Raw genomic sequence first — 15,599 nt, 5'->3', positions numbered from 1 at the left:
TCTGCATGGTGCTCTCCTGTAAACACACCTTAAGTAGCATAGACAGAACAGAATCTCTCACTCTAGAATAAATCAAATGCCTTCCCATGAGCTCCCAGGATCCTCTTCCTCCTGAAGCCCCACTGAAACCTGCAGGACAGACAGTCTCCCACTCCTTGGGAAGCCTGTTCTCCAGAGTTGTGTTATGTATGCATTATTCTTTTGAATAAGTTTCTTTTTTTGCCACATTATTAGATGACACAATTCACAATTTTAAATTTGTAGAAATTGAATGTTAGAAAATAGTCCGTGGAATTTTTTTCCATGTTTTCTTCTTAGGTTTCCAAAGAAAACAGTTTATGTTAAAAAAAAGTTACTCTTCTTCATTTCCTCACCTGTTACTAACTCTCATCCAGGCAGGGTACAGGTGGACCACTGATCTTAATCAATAGGGCATTTCATATTCCTCAGCTGTACCAGCAAAGCCCAGAAGAAAACATTTTTCTAAAGCTTTGTCACTCTATTCTGAGCAGGAAATTTAACAAAAAGTTGAGTTTAGGAGGAAATGTTTGGAACTATTGTTCTGAATGGTGGCTGTAATTTGGAGAAATTGCTGCTCGAAAATTTTAATGGAAAATTTTAATCAAAGGGTAAAAAAGACTTGATAATGAAAGCTACAGAAGTTTAGGCCCCTGCCCCAAACTTATTCCCTTCTTTAAAGGCAATTTCTTCAACCAGGTTCTCCATTGCTACAAATTCTTGTTTCAGCTCCTTCTTCACATGCAAAGAAGATCCTTCTGCATTACTACCTTGTACTTGCAAAATGTTACCTGTTCCCCCTGCAAATACTGAGTCATTAATATGGACATCCTTAGTGGTACACATTATAGCAAGACAGCAAATAAAACCCATTCAACTATTAATTTTATTTAGAGGTACCGAGCAAGCAAAAAGCAAGGAAGTTCCCTGACAAAAACTTCATTAAGGCTGTGGCATGACAGAGATGACTACATAGTTACTGTAGATCTGTGAGAGTTACTTTGTTTCCAGATGCCTTGGAAATGATAATTTTTACCACAACTAATTACAGACACTGTGGTGACTCCTCAGCCAGACCTGTATTCCTTTAATGTTGCTATTATGACAGCAGCATTCAGAAATTCAGTGAGGTTCTGGGCCCTTTGACACTAAACATCATGCATATATGCAAATATGGCCTCTACTGCAAATACTTTGTAATTTGAGGCCTGATCTGCATCATTTTCTTCTGTAACTATCTCAACTTCACAGGAGTGATTTTATAAGAATAATGCACTGAACAAGGTTATGCAGCTATAAACAGATCTATGTTAGTCCACGTTGAATCTCCAAATAAACTACACTCAAAGATCACCAATCTAATGAAAGCTGGGGCAAACACAGGGTCAGAAGACAGAGTCATTACAGACATCAGCAGTTTCCCACCTGTGCTTTTACAACTGCACCTCAACCTACCTCCTGAAAAAAATCTTCCTACTGGAAATTTTGGGTGTGCACTGCCTTCTCAGGGATATGAAAGAAATACATCTTGCTTCCTATAGCTTTTTCTCATGTTTGACTGCTTTTTTTAGCTCTGGAATACTGAGGCTGCAATATTACTCACCTCTACAGGTGAATTCCAGGGAATCCACACACATTAGCAGCATTATGAACATCTAGAAGTACGGAAGCTCATGCTTCTCTAACTAGAGAATCTGCGTGTGCTTGTGTGAGCGAGTGACAGAGACAGAAACAGATGGAAAAACAGAGAGACACTGACTGACCAGTAGATCCTCTGAGGCACACCCAGTAAGATGTGAGCCTCAACTGAACTCTTCTGTAACTGGGGCATTTGGACAGCCTCTGTCCCATGTGGATCTCCTGGACCCTAATAAGAATGAGCTCATTCTGCAGTCTTTCCCTAAGGTACAATAATAAGGTCTTCCTCCTCTACCTGTCACCTATTTCATGAAACTGACATAAACGTAATACCTTTCAAACTTGTGACTGGGTGCAAAATGTGTTTGAAATTAGATAACAGGTTTAAAAGTTAGAAAAATTTATCCAGTGCAATTACATACATAGTACTGCTTTACAAAATCAGGCCTAACAAGAAACCTGAGTTAAACTGACAAGGCATTTTTTCTAAGGAGCACAATGTTGCAATATAATCACTATTTCACTTAAAAAGAAAAAAAACACACTTTTCATTTTTTAAATCAAAAAGTGCTGCATCTGGAATCAGGTGCAGTGCAGTGTTCAGCTTCAGCCAGCTTCACTGCTCTTGTTCTATAAGGAGGGGTATGGCAGCACACGTCCCACCCTGATCCTGCTCTGCCTTACGTGTAGCTCAGAAAGAGTACAGTTAAGGGCTGGCACGGCTCCACAGGGCTCTCCTGGATTCTCTGACCAGAGGCAGATCGAGGGACATCTCCTTGGCCTCCAGTATGCATGCATATGCTAACAGTCATCTTTCATATCCTAGAAAATGGTCACTGTCATGCACAAATCCCTGAAATTGAAAACCACATTGTTGTGCTAGATTTAGTCCTTTTTACCATTTTCTCTGTTTCAAACCTCTTTTCACTTTGGATCTCTTAGTAACTGTGGGGATTTGAAGCAATGGTAGGCTACAGCCTGGACACCTTTTCATCCCTTCAGTGCTGTATTACTCCAAGGAGGCTGGATGGGACTTCTGTGTGCTCAGAAACCAACTTCCTACAAGACAAGTTTCTTGGAAGAAAATACTGCAGATAGCTATGTTCTCTGTGAGTCAAACCTCTAGATAAATAGGTCTGCACTGTGTTGGTCCCATATGAGATATCAATGCTATGTCTTCGTTTTATCACACCACTCCTCCCTCTTTGCAAATTCAAAACGCTTTCTCTGAATAATCAAAACTGCACTGATTTCTTCCCTCTGCAAGGGATATTTTTAGGTAACCCACTTGCTCAGTTTCCTTCCCCTCTGTGAATAGATCCTTCACTTATTCTAACTCATAGAGCCACCACACACATCCCTTTGTATCCTTCTTGTTCTGACACTATCTCAGAACAGTAAATGCAGCATCTACTTCTTAGATACATGGCTACACTATCACTTTCTGCCAGTTTTGTGCCTGACTTTCCCATGGCTGTACATACTATTACCAGAAGTACAGAGATAGAGACAGATGTAGTAAGACAAGCAAAAATTCCAATTATTTTTATGATTATTCCTCAAACCTCACAAAGATCCCATTCCAAAGGAAAGGAGGTAAGAGACCCAAGCTAGCAAAGGCAGGTTATCTACAACTAAGAGAATTTTCTCATTCAAATTCTATCCTACTTCCTAGCAACAGTTGGCATAAAATATCATGACTGTCAGGAAGAAGCTTTGGTACTGTTTGTTGAACAAGAAAACCGGTCACAAGGCAGGAGAGGATCAGTCCTGCTGAGTGGCTGTGTCCAACCCACACCACAGCTGCCTCAAAGAAATTTCCCTTTTAGTATTAAATGCACCCTGGGTTCTCACTCTTTCCCAAATCAGAAGGTGAGAGCTTAGGAATGCCTTTTTACACACACCTCTTCTTTCAGCCTATGTTCTTCCTCCTACCTAATTGCTTTTTTTCCTCCCTCTTTTTTTCCCACTCTTGTTCCCAGTTCTTCCATTTTCCTTTCCTTTTTATTTTGGCCCACAAACAAACCCCTTCCCCAGCATGTCAACAGCAGTGGGAAGTAACCTAATTAATAGTTTCTTGATAGCCTACCCCACACATGCACACACCCATCCCCCCAGTATCCCACTGGCAATTCAACGGCCCTCTCTAAAGAAAGGAAAATATTTCCATACTAATTAATAACAACATTGGGTATTTCTGGGCGGAAGGATCTCGGATTCCCATCTGGGCCTATATCTCTCGAGCTGACTGAGCAATTGTACCTCAAAACACATTTCCCTTTCCAAATTCTTATGTCATTAACCATTTATGCTGCTCTCTGTATCAAACATCTTTGTCAACTGGCATCTTTGCAGTCAAGCTCAGGATGAATTCCTTCAGTGCTCAGCCTGTGTCTCTCTTTCAGAACATGGCACTTGCTCATAAGCCTACATACTTCCCTTATGTCTCCTTCATCAGGATTCATATGAGCCAAAGACCTCTCCACATTGTAGTTCTCAAAGGACATCAATGCTACTAGATCCATTTAAAATATCTCTGCTGCTTGACATTCCCTGACATCCACTTCATTGTCTCTGTTTCTGCCACAACCACTTTAAAAAAAAAAAAAAAAAATCAAGCACTGTTTGCAGCGGAGGGGTAGTTCTTGGCTCTGGCTGATACACAATACAGATCTTTTTCTACATGGTTTGTGTCCTCCTGCAGTAGGATAGCCCCACTCCTGCCTTCTGCAAGAAGGAAAAGGCAGGAAATATTTTCCCTGAGGACTGTGCTCAGAAATGGGCTTCCAGTAAAGAGAGAGAGCATGTGGGAATTCTGCCATTCTGATCTCGAATCAACGAAAAAGGAAGAGTTGTGCATCCTGCCTCTAGAGATGGCCTGTGACAACCAGACTAGTTAGTTCATCTGTATCTCAGGCCAACAAAAGAATGAAAAGCAAATAAAGACAAGTATGGGAAACACTGGTGCTTCTGAAAAAAAACTGCAAAGAGACAAGAGCTCTTCCCACTGAAAAAAAACCAACAGAGGTCGTGTACCACCTATTAGATCCTTACAGCAGTGACAAATGAGCAATGGTACTTCCTACAAGCCCTATACAGACAGCATTGTGGTAGAGGACACCAGCACTGAAAGGGGACTGCCAGATCCTATCCCACACACACAGGACACCGGGCTGCCTCCAGGGATTGTTGCTGTTGTTCCCGCTACTCCAACATCTGCAGAAAGGTTTACAGCAAGCAAGATGATGTCTGGAAGCATGGGTCCCTCTTCTACACAGTGAGCTGGAATAAGAGATAAGCATTTAGATAAAATAAATACACAAGGAGCACATTTACTAAGCAGTGAGCTTGTAAAAGGCATCCTCAAAACAAAGCTGTAAAGAAGGAACTGCAAGACCAAACAAACAAGAGAGATAAGTGAGGTGCTGCCACTTGTTCTGTCACTGCTACTGCCTGCACAGCCTTCACCAAGTCATACGCTCCACATGCCCGCTTCCCATGCCAGCTTTTTTCTGAAGAGCCTTTTAATCCCCAGGCTTCACTATGTCCTCACAGCCTCTTGTGCCTCCCCGGCCACAGTGCTGCCCAGTCTCCCCACATCTCCACAGCCAGCCATTCTTGTACAGTGATGCCCTGCACAGCAAAGCATGCAGTTCTATCCACAGAGCCGGAAGGATGGAAGGAACGAAGGAAGAAAGGATCCCTCTTAAAGAAGGATTGCGACAGAGGCAAATAGGAGGGAGAGTGAGAGGGGCCATAAATTCCCTTCTAATTCCAAATAATTCCGATTACACGGATGAGTAGTTTTCAATCAGAAAGATAATCTCAAAGATAGATGGCAGGATAATTGCTCGTCGGCACGACGTAAATATTGTGTCGTTTCTATTAATCTCAGCGAATCGGGTGTCAGGGTTGTCACTCATTCATCAAAACAAATTAAAAAAACATATTAAAAAAAGAGAGAGATGCTAGAGGGAGGGGGATGTGTATCCAATAAGCATCTGAAGGCGTGCAAGGTGATGAATGCTGCTTACATGCTGTTTGCATTTTTTGGTTTATAAAAGCTAAAGGTAATTCAGGCAGTAGGTCTTTATTAACCTCACAGTAGGGACTGCAAGGGGCAGTGCTGCATGCAGAACAGAGCCATAGGATTGCAAGATGGGTCTGGGGTAGCACAAGAGGGGCAAGAAAGTGGACAAGAGGCCACAGTTATCAGGGCTGGATAGCCTGAGCAGGAGGTACTGCAGAATCACAGTACCTGGGAGAAAAGACACAGATCACAGCATTAAATAAAAGCAGTGCCACCAGCTGCCATGTGGAAGAGTGGGCAGGAAATTGAGAGTGGTGCAGGCAGGCTGGCAAGCAGGGCACACAGTAGACTTTGGTGCAATCTGCCCACTAGTTGCAGGATGACAGCACATCTCTGCCTCACTGTTATACCCTCATCCCCCCAGCACTGCATCCTTAGGCACCGTGCCCCTTCCCCACATCCCTACAACCCTGCCTGGCCTCAGGTACCCTCCTTATGTGCCAAATACAGCCCCTTAAGCCCCTTGGCCCGTCACTAGCTAGTCTATTGACTTGGTTCATTTCTGCTGATCCGGGAGGAAAAAGCACTCCTACTTCCCAGCACTCTCCCATTCTCCAGGGACCCTTTACTTGCTTGGGAGAATGCCCTGGGCTAAGACCTACATGTAACAGTTTGGGTCACGCACTCATCAATGACCATTGCTTCTCCCCCTAATACACAGACAATCTCCTTGGGAAGACCCTCACTGCACCCTGATATCTCTTTTCTGAGGGTTGACACCACTTTCCCTTGGCGGGGAGCCCTCATCTTAGATTCTACATATTTTCACTATTTTTTCTACTGGATGCTAGACTGAAGCTACCGCTCATAGCACACAGCTGGCACAGGTTTCCTGGCCCAGACAGCTTGGAGCAAGTGATCTCAAAGAAAAGGCAGCCCACCTGTGCACCTTCCTCCTTCCCCAAGGATATAGTGACATCAATCCAAGAGAGGAAAACTTGCACTACAGACCACAGCCTCCAGCCTTGTTACCTTGTGCTGCACCTCACAAGAGCTGGTGAACCAGTAGGTTAGCTAGGTAAGCATTTGGACAGATCAGTGCCTCAGGAAATGCAGCCACAGGCAGGAAGCATCTCATAATGGAGCAGGGAGGCTCTTCAAGTCAGACTACCTGAGTCTGCTGCTTGCTGCTCTGATGTGAGAGGGAAGCCTTTCAGTGCACCACGATCATCTGAAATCACCAAAAGTCCTGCAGTCCTGTTACAGCAACTCATTCCAGTTTGGTCTTCTCTATGTAGTGTTTTTGTGGGGCTTGAAAACAAGTGCTCCTTTTCTTGCCTGCAGTCCGGAGTGGCCAAAACATTGCCTGAAGCTTATTTGACTGATGCGTCAAATATACTTTTGGATGCAAGAAATGAAAAGATATTACATTTTTAGACCAGGTTTGTCAACTAAGACAAGTTTTGCCCTCCTGAGCTTCAGGAAGGTTTTGTCTGGAGGTTAGTTTAGTGCTTTGCAAACAGCCTGCTAATATAAAGACCTGAACCAATGCCCAGCAGCTGTCTTCACTAAATGGATTTGAAAAATGCTAATATTTCATCCCCGGCCACATCAGTGTTTCTGTTCATCTACTGCTGTTGTTTGTTAAGCGAACTTATTTATTTAAAATGCCATTCTATGGGTAGCTCCTGTTGAAAGCTGGAAATAAATTCCCCATGGATGTTCTCATGCCAGGCTATGGCAGAACTGGTCCCAATGTAGGCCAAGATTCATTAGGATTGAGTGCTGTTCTCACTGCACAGTCCTCTGGGACTGAGGGAGCAGAGAGACTTGTCCCAGCAATACTTTTAACCTGTCAATCCAGCCAGAAACGCAATATCCGCTGGGGATTTCAGCTGCTTCTGTGATCCTGCCTTATCTCCCTACATCCCCTGGCGTGCCCGCCGCTCGGTGAAATGTCACTTCTCTCTCTCCTTCTTCCAAGATGGAAGTGAACTTGTGTGCCTGGTAGGGGGGCTGACAGACATGAGCTGAAAGGCTGTCAAGGACCCACTGAAAAGCGGGCAAGCCACACTGTGTCAGATTTCGGGGTCTAACACTGCAGCTTTCTGTCTGCACTTGGGGCAGCTCTAAATGGAGCCTTTGATAGGCAGCCAGGCAGCTGTCATCACAGGGTCAGCCTCAGAAGCAGGAGGGTATGAGCACCTGGGAAGCACATGCCAATGAGCAGAGAATAGCAGCAGTATTGTAAGGCCGGGTACTGTAGAGAACCAGGAACGCTGGAACAAGGGGAGAATCGTGCAATTAGACAATGGGATGCACTGAGCGCATCTGTCCACAAATCCCAGAGAAACCTCAGTTCCACAGTGAATTCTCAAGGATGAAGTGCCACCAGCCTAAACTCCTAAATTCTCAGTGCTCATTTCCCTTGCTAAGTAATTAGCCTAAAGGAGACTCCTCAAAGGGAAAGAGCGTAAAGGCAGTTCTCTTTAATAACCACCCAATGTCGTATCCTGTTTGCCATGGGGGGGGGGGGGGGGAGGGGGGGAGGACAGACACAGCAACGGCCTTTAAGTTTCCTGTGGCTGAAGTCAGGGCAACCAAACATCAGTTGATGCTCAAGAGGAGTTTGCCTCCTCCCACTACATCACAGCTTTCTTTGTGAATGCCTGGGTGTGCCCCTACAGAAGAGATGCACCTCACCTTTGAGGGATGTGAGGGAACAGTGAAATGCCACACTGAAAGGGATATCCATAACTGTGATACTTAAGGGCCTGATACCCATACAAGCTGGACTTAATTATTAGCCTAATTTACAACTGCCAACTAAGCCAGATCTCTCACTTTAGGAAAAGAATTGGTCCTTTGCTTAGACTTAGGGGACTTCTTTCAAGTTACACCTGAAACACCTTAATGCGAGAGCCAACTGACAGACTGGACCCTCAGATAATGATGTATGTTTGTTTGTTTTTTCCTCCTGAGAGACTCTTGGAAAACCAGCATTTATTGAGTGGGACTTCTGTCACAAATGAGAAATTAGATGAAACTGAAAATGCTGGTAAAGAATGAACAGCTAGTCTTCAGCACAAGAACAGGTCAAAAGCTCAGCTGCATCAGGGTCTGTGCTGGGACTACTGAGTTATATTATTACCGACCCGAATACTATTGCGAGAAAACTGCAGATGATGGCCCTTGTTTAAATTAATCAAGGTAAAAATGGACTCAGCAGAACCTCAAAGTGACAAAGCTGGATAGAAGGGAAGACAATTATAAATGAAATCTAGCACTAGCCAAAGTCAGGCAGTGCAGACTATGCTCAGCACTTCCAGAGGGCTGGAATTTCCCAATGAATGTAGGAAACAGAAAATTTCAATGGAAATGACCTTTCACTGTGCAGTGATGACAAGAAAGAAAAAAAAAAAAAACAACCTCATTCAGATATACCAGGAAGGAAATACCAAGTGATAACGGATAGGAATTTTTGTCCCTATGTTCTGTGCTCTACTGAAGCACTATCTCCATATGCTGGAGTAATCTTTTAGTGGAAGGGAAAATACTTTTTCCTTCCTCAGATACTATCATAAAGAGCACCCTGGAGTCATGCCCTCAGAGAGCACACAGTCAGCACCGGATAATAACTTGTGGAAGACGACAGTAGAAAGGAGAGTGCAAAGCTGGGAGGTGAAAATGCCTGAAGAAACTGCCGCAACATGCTTCTTTGCAATAGGAACATGGCATGGCATTCAATGAGAGTAAAAAGCAAGTCCTCATTTAGAATGTATGAATCCACGTTAACTTGTGGGACTTACCCCCACCAGGTAGCACTGAAGATAGTGATCAAGCAACAGGATCAGAAAAGTGTATAAATTATGAGTAGATTGATACATCCTCTATTCTGTCATTGACAGCTGCCAAAACTTGCTGCAAAAAACTCAGAGTAGTTTGGGGTAATCTGCCTCCTAATATAAAATTTTCATCTCAAGAGAGATTCAGTTAAAACTTGCAGAGTGTGGTGCCCTAATTCACCCAAAACTCATAAGCTGGCAGAATTTTGCATACTGGAGAATAAGCGTGCATCTAGCCCCACATTAGTGACTGGATGGCAGCTATAGGAGCCCTTCCCTGGCTGTATGAACCAAATGGGTGGCAATTCCTTGGCATAACTGCCTGACTTGTCTTTAGGTCTTGTGTACTGACACAACAGCTGTTTCTATCTCCTCCAACGTTCCAACAGAAAGAGATTAAAGCTGTACACAGCTGTGCCCTGTCTAGGCACCACCAGCTGGATCCACCTTCTACAAGAAAAGGCAAATACCCAACTTGGAGGCTGAAGTCAACCTCAAACAAGCAGGAATAGAGAAAACTTACCTCCAAACTCCATGTTCCAAATCCAGTTCTCCTGGAGTGCCCCACATCAACCCACTCTGGGAAAGACCACAAAAGGAACAAGCAGATAATTAGCACAAACTGGTGTAATAGCTTCTGCACTTCTCCACCTCACTCCTCCTAGGTTTATTTCAAGTGCTGGATGGCTCCTTTCTGTATAAATCCTCTGCACCTTCTTCTCTCCAGACCTCCCTCCTCTGTCCCTTGAGATGAGGAGATGGGTGCAGACACCAGAAGCTACAGCCAGATAAGCCTGAATCGTTATCCAGAGGCAGAACAACTGCACTGGCCATGTGAACCCAGCTGGTGGAGGTCAGGCTGGAAAGGACTGCAGGGTACAAAAAAAAAAAAAAACTGCCAAAGGGAAAAACAATTATCTTCCTTCCCTGGTTACACTTCCCTGCCTCACCCTCTCCTGGCCTTTACAGACTAACAACCCACTACAGCTGAAATCTCCCCTCTTGCACACAGTATTTCCCACATGGTGTAAGAGCCCAGCACCAGCCAGCATCAACATTTGGTGGTATCAGGACTGATGCTAGCCTAGTAAAATAGTTTTAATATGCATTCTCTTTAAAGTTCTCACTTCTCCGTGCTCCTCTTAGGATGGGGTACGTGCAGCAGGACCTCTCCAGATTGGTGAGACGCACATTACAAGTTCACAGTAAGAAAAATTCATTCACTTGCCCTCAGCCTCTGCCAGCCTCACTGGAGCACTAGGAAGGCTGCACTTTATCACTGCTGTGAGTGCCTCTGGGGACACCCAAGGCCCTGTTCACTGGGAAGTTCCCACACAGAGCCGCCCAGCACTCACACCACCACTCAGCTCTTCAAGAGGTGGATGTTCAGAATCCTCTCACATCATCTCACTGTCCAGAGATGCCATCTACAGCTGGTGAGGAATGTAAGTTAATGTTTTCCATATGCCCCAGCTGAAGCGGAATGCCACTAGCATAAGGCAGTATAAACTGCAGTAATGGCCCAGCACAACCTAGGCCTGACAGTGAGGCACATTCCCCAACAAAGGGTGACTGTTAACCTCCAAAGCTCTAATGCTCCCTTTTGTCTCTCAAATGCTAAATAGACAGAACACTGAAAGTGAGAGTCCAAAGTCACAACAAAAACCTGTAACTCCTGTCCTAAGCCAGGCTTGCTCACATTAACACCTCCCTGGTACTGGCTTCATTCCTTCCCTGCTCCTCTCTTTCTCCACAAGTTTCCCTGGGGATGGTGTTCATCAGGATGGCCATGCTCGAGCAGCTTTCTGGAGATGCTGGGAAGTGAATACTGGAGAAGGCCAGGGCAGGTAGGTCACAGTGCATTTAATTACAGATCTCGTTTCTCACCTCATCATTTTTCTGCTTGCAGAAAAATCCTTCTTATCCCACTCTAGGCCCTGACTCTGACTCCTTCTGATGCTGATTAGCTACACTGCCCTGAAAGCACTCTAAAGGTGGAGCTCCGTATAGAGGACATGGGTTTCCAGCTCCAAAGCATGCCCACTGACTCAGCTGTATGCACACAGTGCTTCTGATTGGCTTCCCATCGGCTCATCTATCAGTACCAAGTCTACACTCCAAACTTCACACAGAAGCCTCTGGGAGGGTTTCCATTGACTTCCACAAACAATGCATCAGACTCATTTCTTTCTCCAAGGAGCACAATCTTAAGATTCCCTCAACAGACAGTAACTTACCAGTAAAATACTCAATTAATACTCTCACACAGCTGCACCTCCTTCTGGCACCACAGCCTTTTAGGCTTCTCCTCTCCAAATATCACATTCGATCTGGTTTGCCTTCACTTGAACATCTTCTGGCACCAGCAACCTTTATTTCCTACCACTGCTTCTAATTCCCAAATCTCTTTGCATTCCATACTGCAGTCACTGTTTACAGTGCTCCCAATTTAGTATCTTCTGCAGATTTAATTAATGGTCTGTTTACCTCCTCTCCTTATATCTAATGAAAAGGATTAATCATACCAGGCTGAATGCTGATCCCTATCCCACTTCAATAGCCATTTCAGGCTATTACACACCAGGTTCTCAGTGGTGAAGACCAGGTCTTTCTGTCTCAAGCTTATAGGATTCTTTTATGATGATAACCATCATCCTTTGACCACTTTATAGCTTCCATTCCCCCTCCTACATGGGGAGAGAACAAGCAACTGCAACTGAAAGCCAGGAACACTGGCCTGGCCTACTCTCCTCATTGCCTTTACAGACATCATTACCTGCTCTTCAGAGCTCCATGTCCTCCCTTTCTCTCTTCCACCTCAATTTCCACAGAGATACCTCCATCAGAAGAACTTCAGTAGCTGTGCCCTCCCAACTATCCATCCCTGTCCCTTACTTCCAGCATACCTTCAGTACTAACTGTACTGAAGTACAGTTGTGTTAGTACCTTGTGCTAACTCAAGTTTGGGCAAATAATTGTATACATTTTGCTACATTGTCTAAACACAGTCCTTGTAAACAACAAAAAATAGGCAGTCATGCTCTCCATTTTGATACAGGAATTTGAGAATTTTTGTATATTGCAACTCCATTTTGACATATATACATTACCTGCAAATTTTCAAATGGAATGTATAGAGTTGCAATCAGATATTCAACTCAAAAATCGGGACACGCCTCTTTAACAGACTTCTCTAAGACCTAAACTACTAGAAAGAAATATCCCTGGCTTCACAACAATGCCTTATTCATGTCATCGCTTTATGGCAGTACGTACACTTGCGAACAGTTGTCAAGGATGAAACACAAGGATGAAGCCCCTCTACTCTGTGCTGGTGAGACCTCACGTGGAGTACTGCATGCAGATGTGGAGTCCTCCATACAGGAGAGACATGGACCTGTTGGAGTGCATCCAGAGGGCCACAAAATGATCCAAGGGATGGAACAGCCCTCCTACAAGGACAGGCTGAGAGAGCTAGGGCTGTTCAGCCTGGAGAAGGAAAAGCTCTGGGGAGACCTGGGAGCAGCCTTTCAGTATCTAAAGGGGAGCTATGGAAAAGAAGGGGACGGACTCTTTAGCGGGGTGTGTGGTGATAGGACAAGGGAAATTATTTCAATCTAGAACAAGGGAGATTTAGATTGGGTATAAGGAAGAAGGGTATGGAACGGATTGCCCAGAGATGTGGTGGATGCCTCATCCCTGGAGACGGTCAAGGCCAGGCTGGATGGGGCTCTGAGTAACCTGATCAAGCTGTAGGTGTCCTTGTTCATTGCAGGGAGTTGGACTAGATGATCTTTAATTATCACTTCCATTTTAAACAATTCTACGATTCTATGAAGAGTAAAATTTAATCAAAAATTTCTGATCAACACCTTGACAATTCACTAAAAACTGCAGCTTCCACTGAACTAGACTGATGCATTAGTTTCACAAACATAAGGTCAAATATCCCACTATTTTCATGGTTTTGCTGCTCTTTATGATTTAAGATATATATATATATTTTGTTACTTATATGCATTAACTATATATTTCATATGCAGCCCAAGATCATTCCTCTTCACTCAGCGCAGCCCAGGCAAGCCAAAAATCTGGACACCCATGAGCTGGTGGAAGGACAGCTTCTGAGCTAAGTTGTTTCACTCACCTGAGGCCACTGCACTGACAGGTGAGCAACAAATGACATGTGCTGGAACTTGCCCTCCTACTCCTACTGGGGGCCAGCAGCAGAAGAAAAGAGGATGGTCACCTCTCTCTCAGCCTTATCTCCCTTGTTCCTGGCCCAACAACAAGGAAATTATCTCTCCAAACTTCTTGCAAGAAGGAAGTAGGTGTAGAAAGCTCTCAACATCCAGAGGAACTCTGCAGCTTCAATTTCAACTGCTGCGGTTAAGTTGCCTGTGGATCACTAATCACAATGCCGACAGATATATCTTAGAAGAATGATACCAATGCTCTAGTTATCTCATTCTGAGACCTGCAACAGAAATCAATTTATTTTTTATCTCAACATCTCTCAGGGAAGAGGACAGGACAAACATATCCTTCCACTATGCATGACATCTGCTGGGTTGGAGTACAGGTCCATTTTCCTCCTCAGGAAAGAGATACAGAGCTGGCAGAGAGAGGCAGTGACACTGCACGGAATTGCAGAGAAAGGGCTTCAAAGACACTGAACTGAATCCCTCAGAGATCTTTGTTTCAGAGTTGCAGTCAGTGGCTCAATGTCCTACTGGAGATGGCTGATGTGCGGTGTTCAAGGATCGGTGCTGGGACAGGTGTTATTTAACATCTTTGTAGGCCACATGAACAGTGGGATTAGTGCACTCTCAGCAAGTTTGCAGATGACACCAAGCTGAGCAGTGCAGCTGACACGCTGGAGGGAAGGGATGCCATCCAGAGGGACCTGGACAGGCTTGACAACCTCATGAAGTTCAACAAGGCCAAGTGCAAAGTCCTGTACCTGGGTTGAGGCAATCTCAAGCACAGATACAGGTTGGGCAGAGAATGGCTTGAGAGCAGCCCTGAGGAGAAGGATTTGGGGGTGTTGATTGATGAAAGATTCAACATGAGCCAGCAATGTGCGCTTGCAGCCCAGAAGGCCGACCATATCCTGGGTTGCATCAAGAGAACCATGACCAGCAGGTTGAGAGAGGTGATTCTGCCCCTCTACTCTGCTCTTGTGAGACCCCACCTGGAGCACTGCATCCAGTTCTGGGGCTCCAACACAAGGAAGACATCGAGGTGTTAGAGTGGGTCCAGAGGAGGGCATGAAGACGAACAGAGGGCTGGGAGCACCTCCCCTACAAGGACAGGCTGAGAGAGCTGGAACTCTTCAGCCCAGAGAAGAAAAGGCATCAGGGGAACCTTATAGCAGCCTTCCAGTACCTGAAGAGAGCCTACGGGAAAGCTAGGGAGGTACTTTTTATAAGAGCATGTAGCAACAGGATAAGGGGAAAGGGTTTTAAAGTGGAAGAGAGTAGATTTAAACTAGATAACAGGAAGAAATTCTTTACTGTGAGGGTGGGGAGGCACTACCACAGGCTGTCCAGTGAGGATGTGGATGCTCCTCACTGGAAGCATTCAAAGCCAGGCTGGATGGAGCTTTAAGCAAACTGGTCTAGAGGGAGGTATCCCTGCCTATAGCAGGGGGATTGGAACTAGATGATTTTAAAGGTCCCTTCCAACTCAAACCATTCTATGATTCTCTGAAATAATGTACCCACCCAAAGCTTGTGATCAGGGAGCAAGCAGCAAACCTTCGACATCATCAGCCACTGCTTAAAGTCTAGATTTCAACTACACTGCAACCTGTATCTAAGATCATCACTTCATGGCTTCTCCTGTCTCTTGCTAGCTAATCTGAGGCAGACAGAAAGCTTTCTCTTATGTTATCCATGAACGCTACCAGCTATGCTGTGCTGACTGTGAGCTAAGCAAAAAGCAGCTCAAAGTAATGGACTTTAAAAGCTATGGGTTTCTTTCTGACCTATAAGGTTCCTTCTGATCCATCTTCAAGACAGGTCAAAAATCCAAGAAATTAGGGTCAGCCATCCTCACATGGATGT

General features: G+C 44.7%; 1 protein-coding gene across 1 annotated transcript in view; it reads right to left on the bottom strand.

Annotated features, from left to right (window-relative positions):
* The window catches only part of ESRRB (estrogen related receptor beta), a 156,527-nt gene that overhangs the window by 125,695 nt on the left and 15,233 nt on the right, over positions 1 to 15,599 (bottom strand). Inside the window, exon 2 of the mRNA XM_021402918.1 lies at positions 10,055 to 10,110. The gene's annotated coding sequence lies outside the window, so the exon portion shown is untranslated. The remainder of the gene's footprint in view (positions 1 to 10,054; positions 10,111 to 15,599) is intronic.

The sequence above is a fragment of the Numida meleagris genome, chromosome 6, assembly GCF_002078875.1.
Source record: "Numida meleagris isolate 19003 breed g44 Domestic line chromosome 6, NumMel1.0, whole genome shotgun sequence".
NCBI lineage: Eukaryota > Metazoa > Chordata > Aves > Galliformes > Numididae > Numida > Numida meleagris.
The sequence above is the reverse complement of the archived record's forward strand: the minus strand, read 5'-3'. Positions and strand labels throughout refer to the sequence as shown.